General features: G+C 40.7%; 1 long non-coding RNA gene across 1 annotated transcript in view; it reads right to left on the reverse strand.

The window, feature by feature from the left end:
- Window positions 1-3,927: 3,927 nt before the first annotated feature.
- The window catches only part of LOC123372421, a 49,744-nt gene continuing 34,551 nt past the window's right edge, over window positions 3,928-19,120 (reverse strand). The window contains exon 3 of the long non-coding RNA XR_006580280.1: window positions 3,928-3,990. This is a non-coding gene — a long non-coding RNA (uncharacterized LOC123372421). The remainder of the gene's footprint in view (window positions 3,991-19,120) is intronic.

Here is a 19,120-nt window from a genome sequence, read left to right on the forward strand (position 1 = left end):
ACAAAGTTATAGTCTGTTTATATTTGGCTGACAATTACATCATTTTATCCCAGGAGTCACTGTGATGGAACTGGTAAAATCTTTAGACCATTGCCACTGCAAAGGTTGCCAGGTATTAAAAATAGCATTACATCTTTCCTTTTCTGTGGTATCTTATTATTATTTTTCCAATGTGCTGGTTATTGAGTGTGTGATCATTCTTTCAAATGAGTTTGGACAGCATCTATAGCTTTGTAGCAATTAAGAGGCCACAGACGTTAGCAACTCAGGAGGAATGGAGAAGGTTTTAATAGCTTTATTTATCTTTAGCTTCTACTGTTTGGACTTCCTCAATGGTGGGCAGTTTTGTATCAATAAAAGGATGCTAAAGCTTGTTTCTTGTAAATGCAAGTGGGTCATTATCAATGGTGTGGAGAGACTTGCACAGTAGTTGAAAGCGATGTTCTTCTCTTGACTCTGTCATCAATTACAAGGTTGCCAATGAATCTTAGAAAATGTGAACAGAAGCATTTTATGACCTACTTCAATGAAACTCTGTCAAACTGCAGTGCTTTCTCCCCACTGCTAATTGTCTTCTTAAGTAGATGTGTCTGCTGACATCATGTAATGTCAAACACTTACCTTTGCCTGAAGGGTGATGGAGAGAAACGTTGCCAGGAAAGTTAACTAGTTCCTACTGATAAGTTAACTCTCTCTTTTTATTGTTTCCTGTGACGTGTAGTAGATATATTTCATGTGAGATATAGGTGCAATCTATAATTGTTAGAGCCTAGGGATTGAGGTAACTGGACAATTTACTTAAGTAGAATGAAGCACTGAGAGGTTATCTGTAAAATAAGTACATTGTACTAATAACATTACAGCTGCTTTGGGATTCTAATAATAGCAGATTGTGTTCATCCTGATGTGTTAGCTATAGCCCATAGGCTGTTACATTGCAAGCTGATCCGAAAACCTCATTGAACTCAGTGAAAGTCTTTCCATTAATTTCAATGGGCTCAGGCCCTATGGGAAAGATTTCCAAAGGCACAAATGGCAGCTAGGTGCCTAACTCCCATTGAAATTTGCTGGGGGTTAGGTGATCAGCGGCCATTTTCACCTTTAGTGGGCAAAATTCTACCCTTGGGTGTGTACATGTGGCTCCCATTAGGGCAAATTCCATCATCCTGAGCTGCTCCAGTGAAGTGAATGGACTGACTCCTCATTCACTCCATTGCAAATGAGTGTAATCCCACATTATGGGTCACTTAACCTCCCCGCATCAAAAAGAAAGGAAAGGAACTGAAGACTTCTTATATGCAAGCTGCTTTGACACTGCCCACCTTACTGATTACACTGTAAGAGCATGTACTGTGTTTTGGACTACAGATGTAAGTCAGAGGGGTGTGAGCCGCCTACCTCAGCTTCCTTGTGTTTTGCTGTTTCAGATGAAGAAAAATCAGCTCTTTGACACAGTCACGTAGCCTGTCATCTTTCTTGTCCTTCTGCCAAGAGTGCATCTCTGTGACATGTATGGTGTGTGGTTTTGAAAGATTGCACTTCCTGGGAACAAGTCCCAGTTTGATCTAAGAGCCAGAAAACAATGCCTCTTATTATTTACCTCATTAAAGGTACATAGGCCACTGACTGAATCTCGTGTGTCACCATTAATTTATCACTAAATGCTATGCTACGAAGAGTACAGCTTTGAGGAGCACAGTAAGAGAATCATCTACATGAGACTCTTTTGTTAGCTCTTTTTCGATTGGGTACCTAAGAGACCTGTTCCTTAGGTCATGTCTTGTGTTATCAGAAATCTAAACATAGGGCCACATCCTGAGGTCCCTCCTTGTTTGATTTTTGCGCAAGCCAGTTCTCACTGATTTCCATGGGAGTTTATTGAGTAAGGATGAATAAAAACTTAGTAAAGACCTCAGGATTTGCTTCCTTGTTCATTGATCATACAGATGCCATCTCCTCCTGACCATATTAAGTAGTGAAGAGTAGACCAGATCCTCAGCTGGTGTAAATCAGCAAAGCTCTATTGAAACAAATCTATCTAGGGCCACATTTAAAAAAGTATTTAGGCACCTAAAGATGGAGGATATTCTTCTTCTCTCATGCTTGTGAAGAATTTTGAGATGTATGGAGGTAAATAGCTCCCTTAGTTACCTAAAAATACTTATGAACATTTTTGGTTCAAGCATTTCTAGAAAATCTTTGCATTAATGGCTAGCAGTTGAGTTACTGCAGTCCCAACTGATTTTCAGAACAGTAGCCAAAGTTTTCTTTTTTCCTCAGTTGCTTCCCCCCACTCGCAGCAATTCCCTTTTTAAAATAAGGCCTGGGGTGTTATCAGAGTCACCCTCCTCCAGCGCAAAGGCGAAGGGCCAGTTCCTGCAACGGATACATTAAAAAATGTTTTCTACACTGGAAATGAGTTTGTGATGAGGAAAATGTGTTTGGTGCATTTTTTTTTTAAAGTGAGGGACACTCAAATTTCCCACAAATTGGGGTGGGAAGCTGAAGTTCAGCCTGATGTTGTCAAGCCCGTCTGGTGAGATGTGAACCCAAATTTCTCACCTGATTGCTCTTCATTGCCTACGGGGGAAATTTTCCAAATGATGCACAGGAGGTGCATGGGCAAAACCTATTAACAAATAATTGCTTTATGCCCCTGCCTCCTGCATGCTTTAAAAAAAAAAAGTCCCTTCCCCTTCTTGCCCCCAAGTGTCAATCCTATTGAAAATAAGACGAAAGCATTTCAAAACGTAGAGAAGGGGCACAGTGGTTAAGGAAGGAGCTGTGAGCCAGAGTCCCACTGATTCAAGGTACTGAACACAGAGGGAGATGTTTTCTCACGTTGCTGAAAATTGTTGTTTTACGCGTATTCAAAAATATCATGTGGAACTTTCCCATCAACACAGTGTAACAAACACTGGAAGACAGAATGTGGGCTTCCAAGCCCCAAAGTCTTGTTCACTATTAGAAATAAGAAAAAAGAATGTTATTAAAAATAAAATACATATAAACCAGTCTCAAATGGGCTAAATTCTGCTTGGTGTCTCACCAGTGTAAATCTGCAGAACTCCACTGAAATTAAGAAGGCTACTCTGGATTAACCACACTGTAACCAGAAGGAAAATCTGACCTAACAGGCGCAAGTATGTTGTTCAGGCAAAACTTCCTCGTGGCAAAATCTGTTCAGACTGTGGAAAATCTCCAGGGGAAAGTGATGGAAGCCGTTTCATGTTGGACACTTTAAAACTATACTAGGCTGGGCAGAACAGTGAAGGCTCTAGGGAACAATATTGCACAGGCAGTAGGATGGACTGAGGACATAAGTCTTTTTTCTCTATCGTAAAAGACAGTCTCTGCTCCCCCAGAGCTGACTGTAAATAGACAAGACAGACAAAGTGTGTGTGAAAAGAAATATTATTGCCATGTTAGGCAACTGAGGCACAAAGAGATTAAGTGACTTGACCAAGATCACTCAGGAAGTCTGTGGCAGCATCAGGAAATAAACCCAGAATCCCCAATTTCTAGTACACTGTATTAAACCAAGACCATCTTTCTTCTGTAGCACTCGTAGGTCTAACAGATTCACTTAATGAGAATACTGATGAGCATGCGCCATTTGATTCAAACTTTGGTGAAACCTGGATTTGGGTCTGAATGCTGCGGTGTGGTCTTTTCTTTTCTTTTCTTTTCTTTTCTTTTCTTTAATTATTTTTGACCTATGTAAAGAAAACAAGAATAGCAAATTATATGTAAACTCATAATGTGTTAATCGTTACAACCTAACTGCAACTCTGCTTAAAACATGTGTGATCATATACTGTGTGAATGGTTAATCTCTCTGCACCTCCATTCCATATCTATAAAATGGGGACAATATTTCTCTTCTCTATATATACTGTAAGCTCTTTGCTGCAAAGTCTTTCTCTTACCATGCGTGTACAGAACTTAGCACAATGGGACCTCGATCTTGGTTGCGGTCACTGGTCACCACTGTAATTCAAATAATAGTAATAAATAGGCTTGGCAGAATTCAATCATTTTTTATCATTTTGATGGAAAATGTTTATTTTTAAGCACTTTAAAAAATTGATTTGCATTTTCACAATTGTGCAGAATTAAAGTAAGTCAGACAATTATTTAATGACAGTAGACATTGAGATTCAAGAAGTTAAAGGTTTATAAACTGTTAAAACACAAATTGTCAACATCACATATCAAAATATACAACGTAAATGACCTTAAATCATTATTAATTGGCTTGTCCATTTGTAACAACAAGTCTAATTCAAAAGTCTAAATCACTAGATTTTGCCTCTAAGTTTCAAGCAGCATTTTTCTTACTTTATCTAGCTGTAAAGTTTGATTATTATCAGTGGAAATATTTTACCATAAGTTTTTGTGTGCACAGTGAAATTGATGTTTACCAACATTTACTGATTAAAAATCTAACTTTTCCAAGATTAGTAATAAAGTATATGCCAAATTCTGCAGCCATTCCTTATCAAGGGGAGTTTTGCTAAGAAAGACCTGCAGGATTTGGACTGTTACTTCATGCACAACTTTCTGTGTGTCTGCCGACGTGAATGCTGTTTTAAAATCTTCAGTAAAAGTGCCATTAGAAAATATTAATTCCTTTATGGTTTGAAAATTTGTAGACTGAGCCTGCACTATAAAATCAATATCAACATTTTCTATGTGATTTTTTTTAAGTAAATGAGAAAAAATCCTGCCTCGTCTTTTGCTGAAAACAATCAGGTGACAAGTCAGTCATTTCTGAGGTTTGCAGCATTAAGGGTTGTTAATACTGAGGCCTGGAACAATGCTAATAAATCAAATTACATATGCAAACAAAGGTATCCAGGTTTGCTGCAGTACGTTACATAAAAGCTATTATTCACCTCCCAGGAGGTAAATAACAGTGCTTTTTCTGGATCTGTAAGCACATCTCCTTTTGAAAATGTTAGTTTAAAAGAAAAAAAAACAGCTGCATTTTTTAAGCCAAAACTGGAACTCTTTCTCCTAACTTTTGAGAGTTCAGATTACTGCTCCCCAAGTTTTTGCCCATTGTGGTTAACAGTTCGTTTGCCAGCACTAGGAAAGTAGTGGAAGCTATGGATGGTGGATTCCTTTCTGAGAGGACAGGCCTTACTTCCACAGCCTTCCCTCCCCAGGATGCTCTCCTACAGAAAACCAACTTTAACATTGCCCTTGATGTCTTTGAATCAAGACTGGATGCATTTATGGAAGTTATGCTATAGCCAAACAGAAGTTACTGGGCTCAATACAGGGGTAAATGGATGAAATTGAAGGACCTGTGATTTACAGGCGATCAGACAAGATGATTTAGTTCAGGGGTGGCCAACCTGAGCCTGAGAAGGAGCCAGAATTTACCAATGTACGTTGCCAAAGAGTCACAGTAATACATCAGCAGCACCCCATCGGCTCCCAGCCCCCAGCGCCTCCCACCCACTGGCAGCCCTGCTGATCAGTGCCTCCCGCAGTCAGATGTTTCGTATGCGCAGAAGGCTCTTGGGGGGAGAGGAGGCGGAGTGAGGGCATGACAGGCTTAGGGGAAGGGGCAGGGGCCTTGGGGGAAGGGATGGAGTGGGAGCAGGGCCTGGGGCAGAGCAGAGGGTTGAGCAGTGAGCACTACCAGGCACATTGGAAAGTTAGCATCTGTAGCTCCAGCCCCAGAGTCAGTGCCTATGCAGGGAGCCACATATTAACCTCTGAAGAGCCGCATGCAGCTCCGGAGCCAAAGGTTGGCCACCCCTCATCTACTCTGTCTGTTCTGGTCTTAAACTCTACGAAGCTCTGAGCCCCATAGCACAGATTACATAGAGGATGTATTCAGTAAATGCATCTCCGGGCTGCTCCGATCGCCATTCTTCCTTGGTCAATACTGCCAACTTTTGGGGCTGTGCTGGCCATGTTGAGGGTAGAGATGGCAATAAAGGGGTTCCTGCAACCTACCCTCTGGCAGACTTTCTGCCAGCAAGGACCCTTTGTGCTGGCTTCTACTAACAGGGGCAGCTCTAGACATTTAGCTGCCTCAAGCACGGGTGCGCTCTGCTGGTCGCCGGGAGGGCGCCAGGCGGCTCCGGTGAACCTCCCACAGGCGTGCCTGCAGAGGGTCCGCTGGTCCCGCGGTCTACAGGTCCCGCGGCTTTGGTGGACCGCCTGCAGGCACGCCTGTGGGAGGTCCACCAGAGCCGCCTGCCACCCTCCCGGCAGATTGCCCCCCGTGGCATGCTGCCCCAAGCACGCGCTTGGCGTGCTGGGGCCTGGAGCCGCCCCTGTCTACTAATATAGATCCTGGGTGAATCTGGCCCCTGGGCTTCTTGTTTCAGTGAACATCAAGATTTATTGTCCCTTGACAATAAATTGGCTGTTCCTGGATCAATATTTACCACTTGGGTCAATTTATCTTGATATTCACCTCAACAGTAGTCAGTATCTACTTATTGATTTTAAGTGTAATGAAAAGTAAATACAGAGGGCCCAATCCTGACTGGGCAAAACTCCCATTGAAATCAAGTCCATGTCAGAGCTAAGAACAGACTTCTAGGAGCTCTGACTCCCAGGCTTACACTTTAAATAGTGGATCGTCCTTCCTCCCCTTCCATATTTACTGCACCATTTACACTTACGAGCATGATGCGATTGTGAGGCCTTCCCAAAACATATAATGAATGGTAGCTAAACTGAGAATCCTTGACGCTCAGGTGAAATTTCTTTTTTATACGTAACTAACATCTGTTGGGGCATATATTCTCTGAGTAGAAGATTAAAGAACATCATTGCCAAAGTAACTTTAGATGTAATTGGCGTTTGCTTTACAGCTCAGCCCTAGTACAATTTTTGACTGACATGTTCAAAGGAGAATTGTGATCTCACATTTAGCACTTAGCCAATGAAGTTAAATTCAACGGATCTCAATGGGCATCATGCTAAATTCTATAATTGGTCCCTACTCATCTGAGATTTTTTTACTTGAGGAAGAACTAAGGACTACAAGGTTTTGGCCCATTATTATTATAAATTAATTGATTTGTTTACAATAAAGCTTTGCACGGTATTTTAAACCACAGACTTTAAGAGCATTTCCCTGGCTTGCAAACAAAACAAAGACATATCTACAAGTTCTTTCCTGACTGCAAATGTATTGCCCAGAGAGTGTTCATGAAAAGTGTAGCTCTTTGTAGTCTCTGTGGTATTATTTCTGGATCTTTTGCATGCTCTGAGAATAACAAATGAGCTGCCAGTTTAGAGTGACAGTATGTGCAACAAGATGAAAACGGGCTAACTAATATTTGCAAAAATAAAATAAAAAATTATTCCCTGTAGGTAATCTTTAATTTTTGGGTCCTGTGCAAGATTGTACAGCTACAAACCATCATTGTAACCAAAACGTTTCTCTCTCCAATCATTATCAAAATGAGATTTTCTTTCTGCTAGAGTGGAGCTTTTTCTTTCTTTTCTTTCTTTCTACATCAAGGCCACACTACATTAGCTAGTACAAAAAGCTTTTGGCTACTGACCAGTTTAATTTGCTACGGAAAAGAATATCATCAGATTCAGATAAAGAAAAAGTGCCCTTTAAAAAGAGGTGAACAATCAATGACAAAAAAGTAGATATTGGCACATAAACTAACAGGAGAGGAAGCTGGGCGCAGTATGACAATGGTTTGTTTAGTCTAAGGGATTAATTATTCAGCAGTTGCAATCAGGATGAAAGTATGCACACTAGACTAAAACTGGCACAAAGGTTAATTGGTATCTAAGGGCTGTCTTTAGTCATCGGATACTGTTAAGTAGCATGGATGCTATTTTAGGACATTTTTAGACTTTTAAAACCCTCCACAAACCCCCCAAAGTTGAATGTGACAAAGGTAGTGAGATGATTTCCTGGCATGAGTATTGCCTGAAATTGGTATCTAGCACCAGCCCCTGCATGAGAAAAAAGCCTTGTGTGCTTGATAGAGTTGAAAAATGAATTCCCCGTCACCACTGTTTTAAGCCTTATGGGTGCTATTTAAACTTGACATGTCATAAATCCAATCTCTACAAACAGGATCACATTTGTTTTCTGTCCGTTTTTATTTGTGTGCTTAGAGGATTGCAACGGCACACATGACATTAGGTGTCATTGCATCCAAATGAAGGTTCTGTTAAAAGAACGCACATTAATGCTGTACGGTACCCGAGAATCTAATGATTGGTAGAGGCTTCTATTGAGGAGACTTGGCATGCATGAAGAGGACATGCCTTTTGGACACTTCTGCCTGGAAGTGCTGTGCTAAATGGACACATCTGAAGTTCATTAGTGAACTCTGAGTTGTCTACGTACATGCTCAGCTATAAGGATAACACTGTTTAGATTTGCTCACTGTGCTATGCCCATTTCACTAAGCATAGAAGTTAAGTAAAGGTGGGTTTAGATGAATGGTTTGTGTGGTGCAGCAAGTGACTTAACTTTCAGGGTTGGTCTTTGATGACCCTAAGATAGCAATGTCATGTTGGGGGTGCCACAAGCAACTTTACCCTTGTTCAGATTGCTGAGACACAGGGCTGGATTTAGGGGCAGGTGACCCAGGCATCCACCTGGGGTGCCAGGCGTGCGGGGGCGCTGGGCTCGGGGTGCTCTTTTTGTTGTTAGTGACAAAAGGGAAAATAGAATGTTTGAAGTACTGTGCTGTAGTAATGGACTGCTCCCCTGACATTAGTCACAATGCAAAGATGTCATTTACGGTAAGATTTGTGAAGACAAACATGGTTGTATCCAAGTAAAGGAACAATTTATCTATTTCCGGTCTGTGGACAACTCTACGGGAAAAGGCCTAACAGAACTGTTTATGAACATTTAGAATGAGAATAAAATAAAGCTTCAGGACTGCTGCAACCAAGGCTATGACAATGGCACCAACATGAAGGGAAGAAACAATGATGTCCAGGCAAGGATCCTTGTGCTGATCCAAGAGCTTTCTTCGTGCCTTATGGCTGCCATTCCCTCAGCCTGGTTGTGTCAGGTGCAGTGTCATCTGCTTTAGATTCAGTATCTCTCTTCGGAGTACTGCAAAGGATATACAGCCTGGTTTCAGCATCAACTGTCAGGTGGAAGATCCTCATGGACAATATTACAAATCTGACCATGAAGCTGCTAAGTGACACTCGCTGGGAGAGCCTCATTGACAACATAAAGCCAGTGAGGTACCAAGTGACTGAGGTTTACGACACCCTAATGGAACTGGCACAGTCGAATAAAGCTGAGGCCGGAATCTGACACCAGGCACAAAGCCTGGCAAAGCAGATCACTGACTTCAAATTTCCGGTCTCAATTGTGGCTTGGTATGATATCCTGTTCCAAGCAAATGTTGTAAGCCGGGCATTGGACATCGCGACTGTTAGTACTTTGATAAGAAGTTGCCTTAATCTCATTGTGGCCTACAGAGAGAGCCCATTTGAAGATGCCATCACTACTGCCAGAGAAATGGTGGAAAACTTGGGAGTTGAGCCTATCTTCAAGGAAACTCGTTTTCATTGGGAGAAGAGGCAATTTGATTACTAAGGCAGCAGTGATGGGAAGCTCGAAAGAAAAATTCAAGAGGGAAGGTTTTTTTGCTTGCTTGTTTACACTGCTCAGGTGTCCACCAAAAAAATTCACACAAATGAAGCACCATGAAATGACTTGGGGGAGGGGAGGTTGTATGACCATAGTAAACTACTGGTGGACCGGAAAACACGCTTGAACAATTGTATGGACCTTCACCGGACGCTGATACATGGGGAATATTTGGACCTCAGTGATAAAGACCTCTGTGTTGAATTGGACAACTGCCATCACATTTTGCCACACGGGAAGCGCTCTCCATTCCAAGATCTCCAATTCATTCATGAGGCATCGCACAAGGACACTTTTCCTAATGTGTGGATAGCTTTGAAGATTCTGTTTATGCTGTTGGTCCCAGTCACGAGTGGTGAGCGCTTTCTGAAGCTCAAGCTCATTAAAATATATCTTTGATCAACGATGACCAACAAGAGACCGACATCGCTTGCTATTTTATCACTGGAAAATGCCATTGGCCAATCTTTGGATTTCTCTGACACTGCGCTTCAATTCGCGAGGGCAAAGGCAAGAAAAGCGACCTTTAGATCGAAAGGACTAGGGTTAACATTCTAAGGCTGTCACACACTGTTGAATACTGATCCACCCAGTGTTGGGGCACAGTTCAATTTCTTGATGATAGTACATTTCAGTTATTCTTAAAATTAAAAAGTTTCTATAAGCATAGAGGAAATGAATGTTTTAAATTTGCTTATATATGGCATGAATTAATATCGATTTATGGATCCAAGCATGCAAATTTATCATCTTATATGGCAGGGATAACTCATGCTTGCAGATCGTGCATCAAAGTCATGGGCTACAAGTGCAATAAAAATAAGGTATTCAAAAGTTTAACACACAGAGGTGGGAGGGCACTGAAGATGCTCCTTGCTTGAGGTGCCGTTTGGTTTAGGGCTGGCCCTGCTGAGACAGATGTATCATATATATACTGATACAGGGGTTTGTGTGTGTTACAATAGCACCTAGAGTCCCCAACCATTGTGCAAGGTACCGTACAAAAACAGAGTAGGAGACAGTCCCTCTCCTGAAAAACTCACAGCCTAAATAGACAAGACAGGGAATGAGTGGGACATGAAACAGAGGCAAAGTGACTTGCCCAGGGTCACACAGCAGGACAGTGGCAGGGACAAGAATAGAATCCAGGCCTTCTGAGTCAAAGGCTGTACCCTGTCCACTAGATCACATGACCTCTGATACATGTATGTTTACACACATGCGTGTGCACACACACATATACTGGTACGCATGTCTACTCTGTTTAAGGGTAAAGAGATATATGACATGAACATGTCACTATTATATTGCCTTATGATGTCTCTCAGAAGACAGGGAGGAAATGAAGAAATATAGTTTGCAGGCACGCATGTTTGGCAAGAAGATGTGCCGTATATGCTACAGTACTTAGGCAGACCATGCTGGGTGCTAAAATATATATTGTGTAAAAAAACATTACACGCATTCCAAAGGCTTTGAGATGTTCTGCTCTGATGGCCAGTCTCTATCTATCAATGTATATCACACTTGTGCTCTACAAATGACACTGGCTTCCTAATCATTACTGGATCCATTTCAGGGTACCAGTTCTGATCAATAAAGGCTGGAATGGGTTAGACCCTCAGTGTCTCAGCATCTCCTTCCATGCCATACCCTGGGAACTACGATTCACCAGCACAAAGTCAAACCACTAGAAGCTTGTGGCAAGACCTCTTTGTCACAATGTCCCCATCTACAGAGCTCTCTGAGAATGGAATCACGCTGACTCCAAGACTAGCTACGTTCAGAGCATGGTGCAGAATGTCTCAGGGTTTTATACTGTCCCCCTTCTCTGTAGTATCTGAGCACTTTCTACATAAAATCAATAGCGATAGTGAAGTCCTTAGCAGATTTCATGGAGTCTCTGGCACTTCTCCTTTTCCTGGGTAAAATTCTACTTGCAGAACAGTTTTTTTAAGATATATATTTATTTCAATGTAAAAATGTGGTATTTTTTTCTATGTTGATTTGTCCCAAGTTTTGGTTGGGATTTTTTGGGAGTACAAAGGGGGGATCAATGCGTGGGTGTTATTCTTATGTTGTAAAAGCCTTTTTGAAGAAGGCTTTTCTCACATCTTCGTGATGACCGTCCCTGAATAAGGGCAAAGCCCAAGAATGTGGCAGCATTCGTATGCAAGACCACAGCCCGAGCAAGGGAAGGGAGGAAGGTTTTTGCTCTTCTTTGGGAAGAAGGGGTGTTTCCCAATCATGTAACACAGCCTAGACTCTATGGAAATGGGTGCTTTAGAAATATTGGTGGGGACCAAGTGAAATAATTTCTGAAAGCACGAAGTTAGACTCGGAGAGTGGTCACAAAATCAACAATATACAAAAGCTGCCTATGAGAGAAGAAAAAAGGATCTTTCTTCCTATTCTATGTTAATCCTGTTCGCACACCACATTGCTACGGCTATTGGAAGGAAGTACCAAAGATTCCATTCATAACCCTTTCCTAGAGGGGTTATAAATCAGCGGCATCCTCCAGGCTGAAATGTGACATTCAAGGTCTCAACCTCAGAGCAGTTGCTACAAAGGCAGAGTCAATGAAGCTGACGTCATCAGTCCAATGACTGGGAGGGGTCTCGTTCCAAGAGGGACCTGAAATGGCAACAATGTTGCATGACCTTTGACTGCATGAAACAGGGTAAAAGAACCAGGTTAAGCTCTTTAGGAATTTAAAGGAATACTGTCTACTTAGGTTAGGTTCTAAATGTAAGTTCTGACAATGCATGAGAACCAGGAAGTGAAACACTGACCAGTCTAGTTTCATTGTCTAGACGGATGAAATGGAGGGAGGGGGAAGGGAGTAAACAAAAGCATAAAACAGGAAAAGTAAATTGTGTTTGCAAAGACTTTCATTGTTAGTGATCAGAAGTGCTACTAGCAATGCAGGCAAAGAATTGAAAAATAGATGAACTTTGTCTCGAACGTGTCAGTTTGTTTTTTTTTACTCCTTCTTTTTCAAATACATTTGGCATCCAGATAATGACAGGAGTGATAAGTCATCCACTGAAGGAGTGCATATTTCCTCTACTTGTCTTTAACATTGACCTCAGCCCCAAGAAGCCTGACGCAACAAAACCATATTGTGCCTAATCCACTTCTCAGTTACCCCATTGTTTACACTGAGGTATGAGAAGAGGACGAATCCCTTTGTATTAAATAAATGCACAGACCTTGATTCAGGGCGGCACTTAAACATGCTTACAGTGAAATCAATGGGACTTAAGCACATGCTTAAAGAGACGCACATCATGAAGTGCTTTGCTGAACTGAGACCTAGAGGGACAATACCAGGCTGATTAGGTCTCAAATTCAGGTTAATTTTTTTGAGATGTTTATAAAACGAATAGTAACTGAAATATTCTCTGATTAAAAAAAATACTATGAACATGTTTTTTAATTATTTGGCTTTAAATATTCCCCTAGCAGTGTCTGTTAGCAAAACTGGGCAGCCAGTGGGCCACAAACAAGGTGAGCAATGTTATCCGAGTAACCAAACAGCACAGAGAGCGAAAAATGGATGAGATTTTGAAAGTTCTTTCAGCTTTAATAGCCACAGATGCTATGACTAACACAGATGAAAATATGCAATTTTAAGTTGATGGTGCCCTTTTAAATTGTGAAAGGGAAGGATGACATATTCTTTGCAATAGATCTGAGTACAGTGGGGCATCCTCCCCCTCTGCATCTTGGACTGGTAAACGTGCTCATTAACAGTGAATTTCCCACGTTTATTTTGCCTGTCACAGCCATGGACCTGATCCTGAGAGATATTGAATTGCTGCTGCTCCCATTGTGACATCGATGGGCATTGCAGATATTCAGCATTTCTCTGGATCAAGCCTGTAACGTCCTTATCAAGCAGTTTTGTCATGTGAGGAGTGTGGCAGCAGCAATTCCTCAGTAGGCTGTGGAGAATGAATTCCTTTTCTCTATTGCCTGGGAAAGACTGTTTAGAAGCACTGTAGTCAGGGAAGAAATTGAAAAATCTTTTGTTGAACAAAGTACCTTTCACTTAAAAAACCAAGGCAAGATAAAATGACATGTGTGCTAATGATGTATTTTATGAACTGCCATCTGTCTCAGGAAAGGTCAGAGAAAAATAGCAACTGCCGTGCAGGTGATTGGTGAGAGGGGGAAAAAATGGCCCTCATCTAAACATGACAAGAAGCTTCTGTGACATCATATAAATGCCATAATTGGGAAGTGGTAAATTGAACAGGGCTGCCTTTTGAATTTGATGTGTCAATAAACAAGTTCAAGGTGACATGTTGGATCAATACCGCACGACAAGAATCATCCGACAAATTTACTGCAAAGTAATTGGGTGCAAAATGACTCAACTCAACCTTCACACTGCAGAAAATCAAACAAACAGGCAACCTACAGGCAACAGTTTGTATATGTCAGATGCTGCTTAAGGTAGCTTGCTTGGTACTAATAGAGTTGTTTTAAAGGGAAACACACAGTAATAAAAGTGTGGTACCCTTTATTATGAAACTGACCTCAGGCATTGATACAACCCCATATGCACCTTAAGGGTATATAAATAGAAAACCAAAACATACAATTGCTAGAGGTAGTCTTAAATATTCATATTTTTCTTCCTGTCTGCATTTAGATGGCAAATAAAATAGGTCTGGAAATTTTTTTTTCGTGAATATAAATTAAAGGCTTTTCATTTGACTGACATGTCTTTTCCACTCCCTTTTCTTTACATTTTTGATAAAGCAAGGTAAAAATAAGACTTCTTTTGATATTAGCCTTAACTCCCGACCCCCACTGTTTATACTTGTGGACATTGCAGAAGGATATTAAATGCCGATCATTGGGTGGCATTAGAATTAACCATCCGTGCTGGTTTTTGAACCTTAAAAGAGTTCCTCAGAAAAGTCTCTTCAGTGCATTAATTTGTTGACAACAAATTTGATGCGTGACTTGTCCACACTTGACAACCTTTAATCTTGAGTTTCTCTGAGGGGAAAGAAGAGAGTTTATTTTGCTGTGAAATTTGGGCTTGTGCCAAGTATAAAACAGAAGCCTGTGCACTGACTATGCACTTTGGAAATGTCATGGAGATTGATTGTGTTTTAATTGTACATTCGTTTGAGAGTGAAAAAGGAGAGAGAAGATGAGTGGGAGGCCCCGGCCAAGGGGGAAAATGCCATTCAGGTTTGCATTACTTTTTCCAGTTGTTCTGCGGTGTAGCAGAGATCTCTTCTTACTGTGCCGGCTTAGCAGGCTGCTAGAAATAACAGGACAAATTAATTCCTGATGTAACTTGATTGAAGTCAACAAAGTTACTTTGCGGATGAATTTGGTCCCGTGTTTTGAGACAAGATGCTTGCATCTGCAACTGCTAAAAACAGGGTTCAGCTCTTGCCTGCTGAAGCAACCACATGATTTACCGTAATCCAGAAAAGCAAGAAAGCTGGCAAACTCAACAACTCCACTTTATTGATGGACTGACTGCAACGGATAAAGCCACGCATAGTATTGGTAAGCTTTGGACACATTGAGAATTTAATGGATGTCAGGATTTGGAAAGGGGAAAAACGAGAAGATTGAGATAGAAGATTTGTGCCAAGAATGAGATAAGTGTGGAGAATTATTAGTGCAACGGTCACCCTTAAAAATTCAATATGTGCCTGTGGCCACTATGCAGTGCTCTCTAAGGGCTCTCTTCTGCAGCCAAATCTGTATAGTCAGACTCTAACACCTAGACAGAGTCCCAGTGAAGTGAATGGAGCTCTGCTCAGGTGCTAAGTCTGCTCATGTGGATCTGATTGGCAGGATCGGGACCTAAAACTGTAAACTTTCCTAAATGGTACATTTATTCTGTAGTGAAATAATCTAGGCCATACAAGAGGCTTTCAATCTGCATGTTTGGTGATGTGCCTAGCACAACTTTGAGCATGGTACAAATAGTAAATATTTATAGTAACAAGATAGCATAAAAACTATCCTTGATTGTTTCTCCCAAATTTAGCACAGGATATTACTACTCAGATACTGTTGAGCGATAGCTGCATGTAAATGCTGACTTTGACAACGGCAACCACTGTTTTAGTTGGAAAGAAATGATGTTGCTGGTGGGACATAGGTCTTATCTCTGTGACTCAGTCTAGGGATGGGTGCACAATGACCTCTATTGGAGTTTTACTTTAGTATTTAAGGACTTGGCCAATACCTGGTATTCAGGTTTGGTTTGGAAAAATAGCTAGAACTTGGGTGCTCAGCTGAACTGTTCAAGCCACTGTGATATGCAAAACTGGGTTGGAAGTCATGCAGGAACACGCTTTCTCATGATCTTAGCTTTCCTTTTAGCCCTGGCTGGTGTGCAGATGTGAAAAGCAGTAGCCAAACATTTCAGAATCTTAAAACAGGTTTGCTTTCAGTTTTAGGTGAAGGTGTGTGAAGGGGAACATTGTGTCCCCTTATTTTTTTCCCCAGGCTAGCAGCAGGTTAGGAAAAAAGGTAGAAAAAAAATGGGGGTTCTGCCCTTTTTTGTTTCTTTATTGTATATACAGAAAACCTGAAAGAGCTTTTGTTGTTGTTGTTGTTGTTCGGTTTTTTGCTTTATTAGCAAACAGCTTTGATTTATTTATTTTGCTGGCTTTCTCAGTTTTTACGTTAGAAATGTAGGCAATTTCTATCTTGAAAATTGGGGAACTATTGGGATTATGACATCACAAACCATACACTGAAAGCCAATCAACTAAGAATGGAAGGAATTTTTAGTCAGAATTAAAAAAAACAAACAAAAAAACCCCCCAAACAAACCCTTTTGGTTGTTAAAATTTTGCTAACCTCCACTCAACTCCTATACCTAATAAACACGTGGGAGAAAGACCATGTTTGTTAAAAATTCAACATCCTTCTACTCCTTTTGTTAAGGTGTGAAAAATATATATTAGTGACTTCCAACAAGTCTTCTAGTAATACCAGGTAAGCCCAGACTTGGTATTATTGTTATGTCCAAAGTAAAGAACAAGCCAATAAAACAACTTAATCTCTCCCACATTTTTCAGGCATTCTGTATCTATCACAAAGAGCATATTTCTCCTCCCATCCCTTTTATTTTTTTGTTAATTCCTTTGTAGGCTGTCCTGGTACCTTGAGGCTGAGATTTGGACACCCATTAACAATATTGGGAACTGGATGTCCAAATCCTTTAGGTGGTTTTGAAATATCTGTCATGGTGCGATTGCATCCAGAGAGCTCACATTTTATGGGAATAAAGAGATAAAGCTGATTGATTCTGGGCAACTCTTTCCACATGAAAGCCCCAATCCTGCCGCTGACCAGTATGCGGGTGAGTGTGTCTGTGAGAAGCCTCACGGATTTCAGTGAGGCTCTGGCTGGGCACAGCAGTCCACTTGCACAGTCAGTTGCAGCATTGGGATCTAATGTAGCTGATCATCTGATGAGTGGACAAGGAGGTCATGTTCTGTGTTTTGGGTGATCCCAGCTAGACTCACTACTGCAGCACAATTGGGAAATGCCTCTTTTCTCACACTGGGCAACTGGTTTTGTTCAGTGTGGGATATTCTTGTCAAAAAAAAATCCTGTTATGAAATATGGTGAAAATGACAGATATTTTGCCTTTTGGCTTCCTTTCCTTGCCTTAATTTTGCTAACTCTGATACTCAAACACATAAACCACCTGCTTCCTTGCCCTTATTGATCTTGTGTGTAACACTCATTTAAACCTTTTTTTATCCTCTCTATTTACCTGTAATGATTATTCCCTTATTAATTGTATTCTGTTGTGCTCTTTAAAGGCTCGAGCCAAAACTCATTGAAGTCAATGGAAAGACTTTCATTCATTTCAATCAGGCCCTAATTGTATTTATATAATTACATAAAATTATTTTCCTTTTTCTGTGATATTAAAAAAAGAATAAAAATCAGTCCTTAAAATCACCTACTTTTTTTGTGGAAATATTCTGTGCAGCACCTTACCTAAGTCCTATACACCTTGATTGTCTTTGGGTTATCAATCATACCAGTTATTTTCTGTTCCGACTTAAGAGGATTATACAGACTGGATTTTTTACTTTGTCAGTATTATATACTGACATCTTCACACTCAGGGCTCTATTCCAGTCTGAAAGTGATGTTATGTGGTGCTCTCGCTCTCATTTAAATTACCTAAAGACATGATGGATTTTGCTTCCTATATGCTGGAGAATGTATCTGAGGACCCCCTGCCACTCAAAGCAAAATAAAATTGGGAATTCTGGGGGAAGAGGATCTGCCCCAAAGAAAAAATAATGTTTATAAGCAAGTGATATTTATTCTTTTCTCCAGTTTATATTGAGATGGCAAAACATGGTGCCTAATATAAAGTAGGCTCTATGTCACTTTAACTTACACAACCAGGGTGAAAACAAAACATGCCTTGTAGTCCTTCGGCCCTTTGCTGGTCTTCTGCCCAGGGGTGAATTTTATTCTCCGTTTTAGCTCAGCACATTAATCTACAGTACAACTCACTGATTTTACTTTCATAGGGACAAATTATTTTGAGATAATTTCTCCAGTATATTAAGCAAACTCACGCCTTCTTTCTGGTTATGTGTAAATGACTTCATATTTTTTTCTTCTCCAAGACATTTTTATTCTGCTGTTGTTAGAAATATCCACCCTCTCTTGGTGTCTAATGTCCTCTGTATGTCATTTAAGTGCCTACATGGAGAACAGAAATTTGATAATACAGGGATCGTCAATCTAGCAGACAAATGTATAACAAGATTAAGTGGCTGGAAATTGATGCTAGGTTAGAAATAATGTGCAAATTTTTTAACACGGATGGTAATTAAGCATTGTAACAATTTACCAAGGGTTTTGGTGGATTCTCCATCGCTGGCCATTTTAAAATCAAGATTGGATGTTTTCCTGAAAGATCTGCTCTGTTTCAAACAGGAATTAATTCAGGGAAGCCCTATGGCTTGTGTTATGCAAGAAATCAGACTAGATGGTTACAATGGTCCCTTCTGGCCTTATAAGCTATGAATCTATTAATCATTTAGAGGATCCCAAAGTTACAACTGGAGGGAAAATATTAGTTTGTGATCACGTCTTTTTATAGACCCCAGTGCTATGAAAGACTAGTTTGTCTTTTATTGTGTTTCTTAATCAGTTTAGCTGGTTTTAGGACCCAATCCAAATCCCTATATTAATGGAAAGGTTTTCACTGATTTCAATGGCTATTGGATCAGGCCCCTAGGATGGCATTGCTTACCCTTCTATTGGCATGTCTGGATCCAGATTGTACTGCTGGTACCAAGTAAGAGCAACAGAAGCAAAAGGGATGTGAACATAGGATTTTGGAGCACTTGGCCCCACTCAGATCGATCTATGTGAGTTACCTCTGCCATATGGCATCCATACAGTGATGTGGGAAATACAAGTACCTAAACAAAACCATCTCTCAAGAATTCAAAGGTGCCAGTG

The sequence above is a fragment of the Mauremys mutica genome, chromosome 6 (genome assembly GCF_020497125.1).
Source record: "Mauremys mutica isolate MM-2020 ecotype Southern chromosome 6, ASM2049712v1, whole genome shotgun sequence".
Taxonomy (NCBI): domain Eukaryota; kingdom Metazoa; phylum Chordata; order Testudines; family Geoemydidae; genus Mauremys; species Mauremys mutica.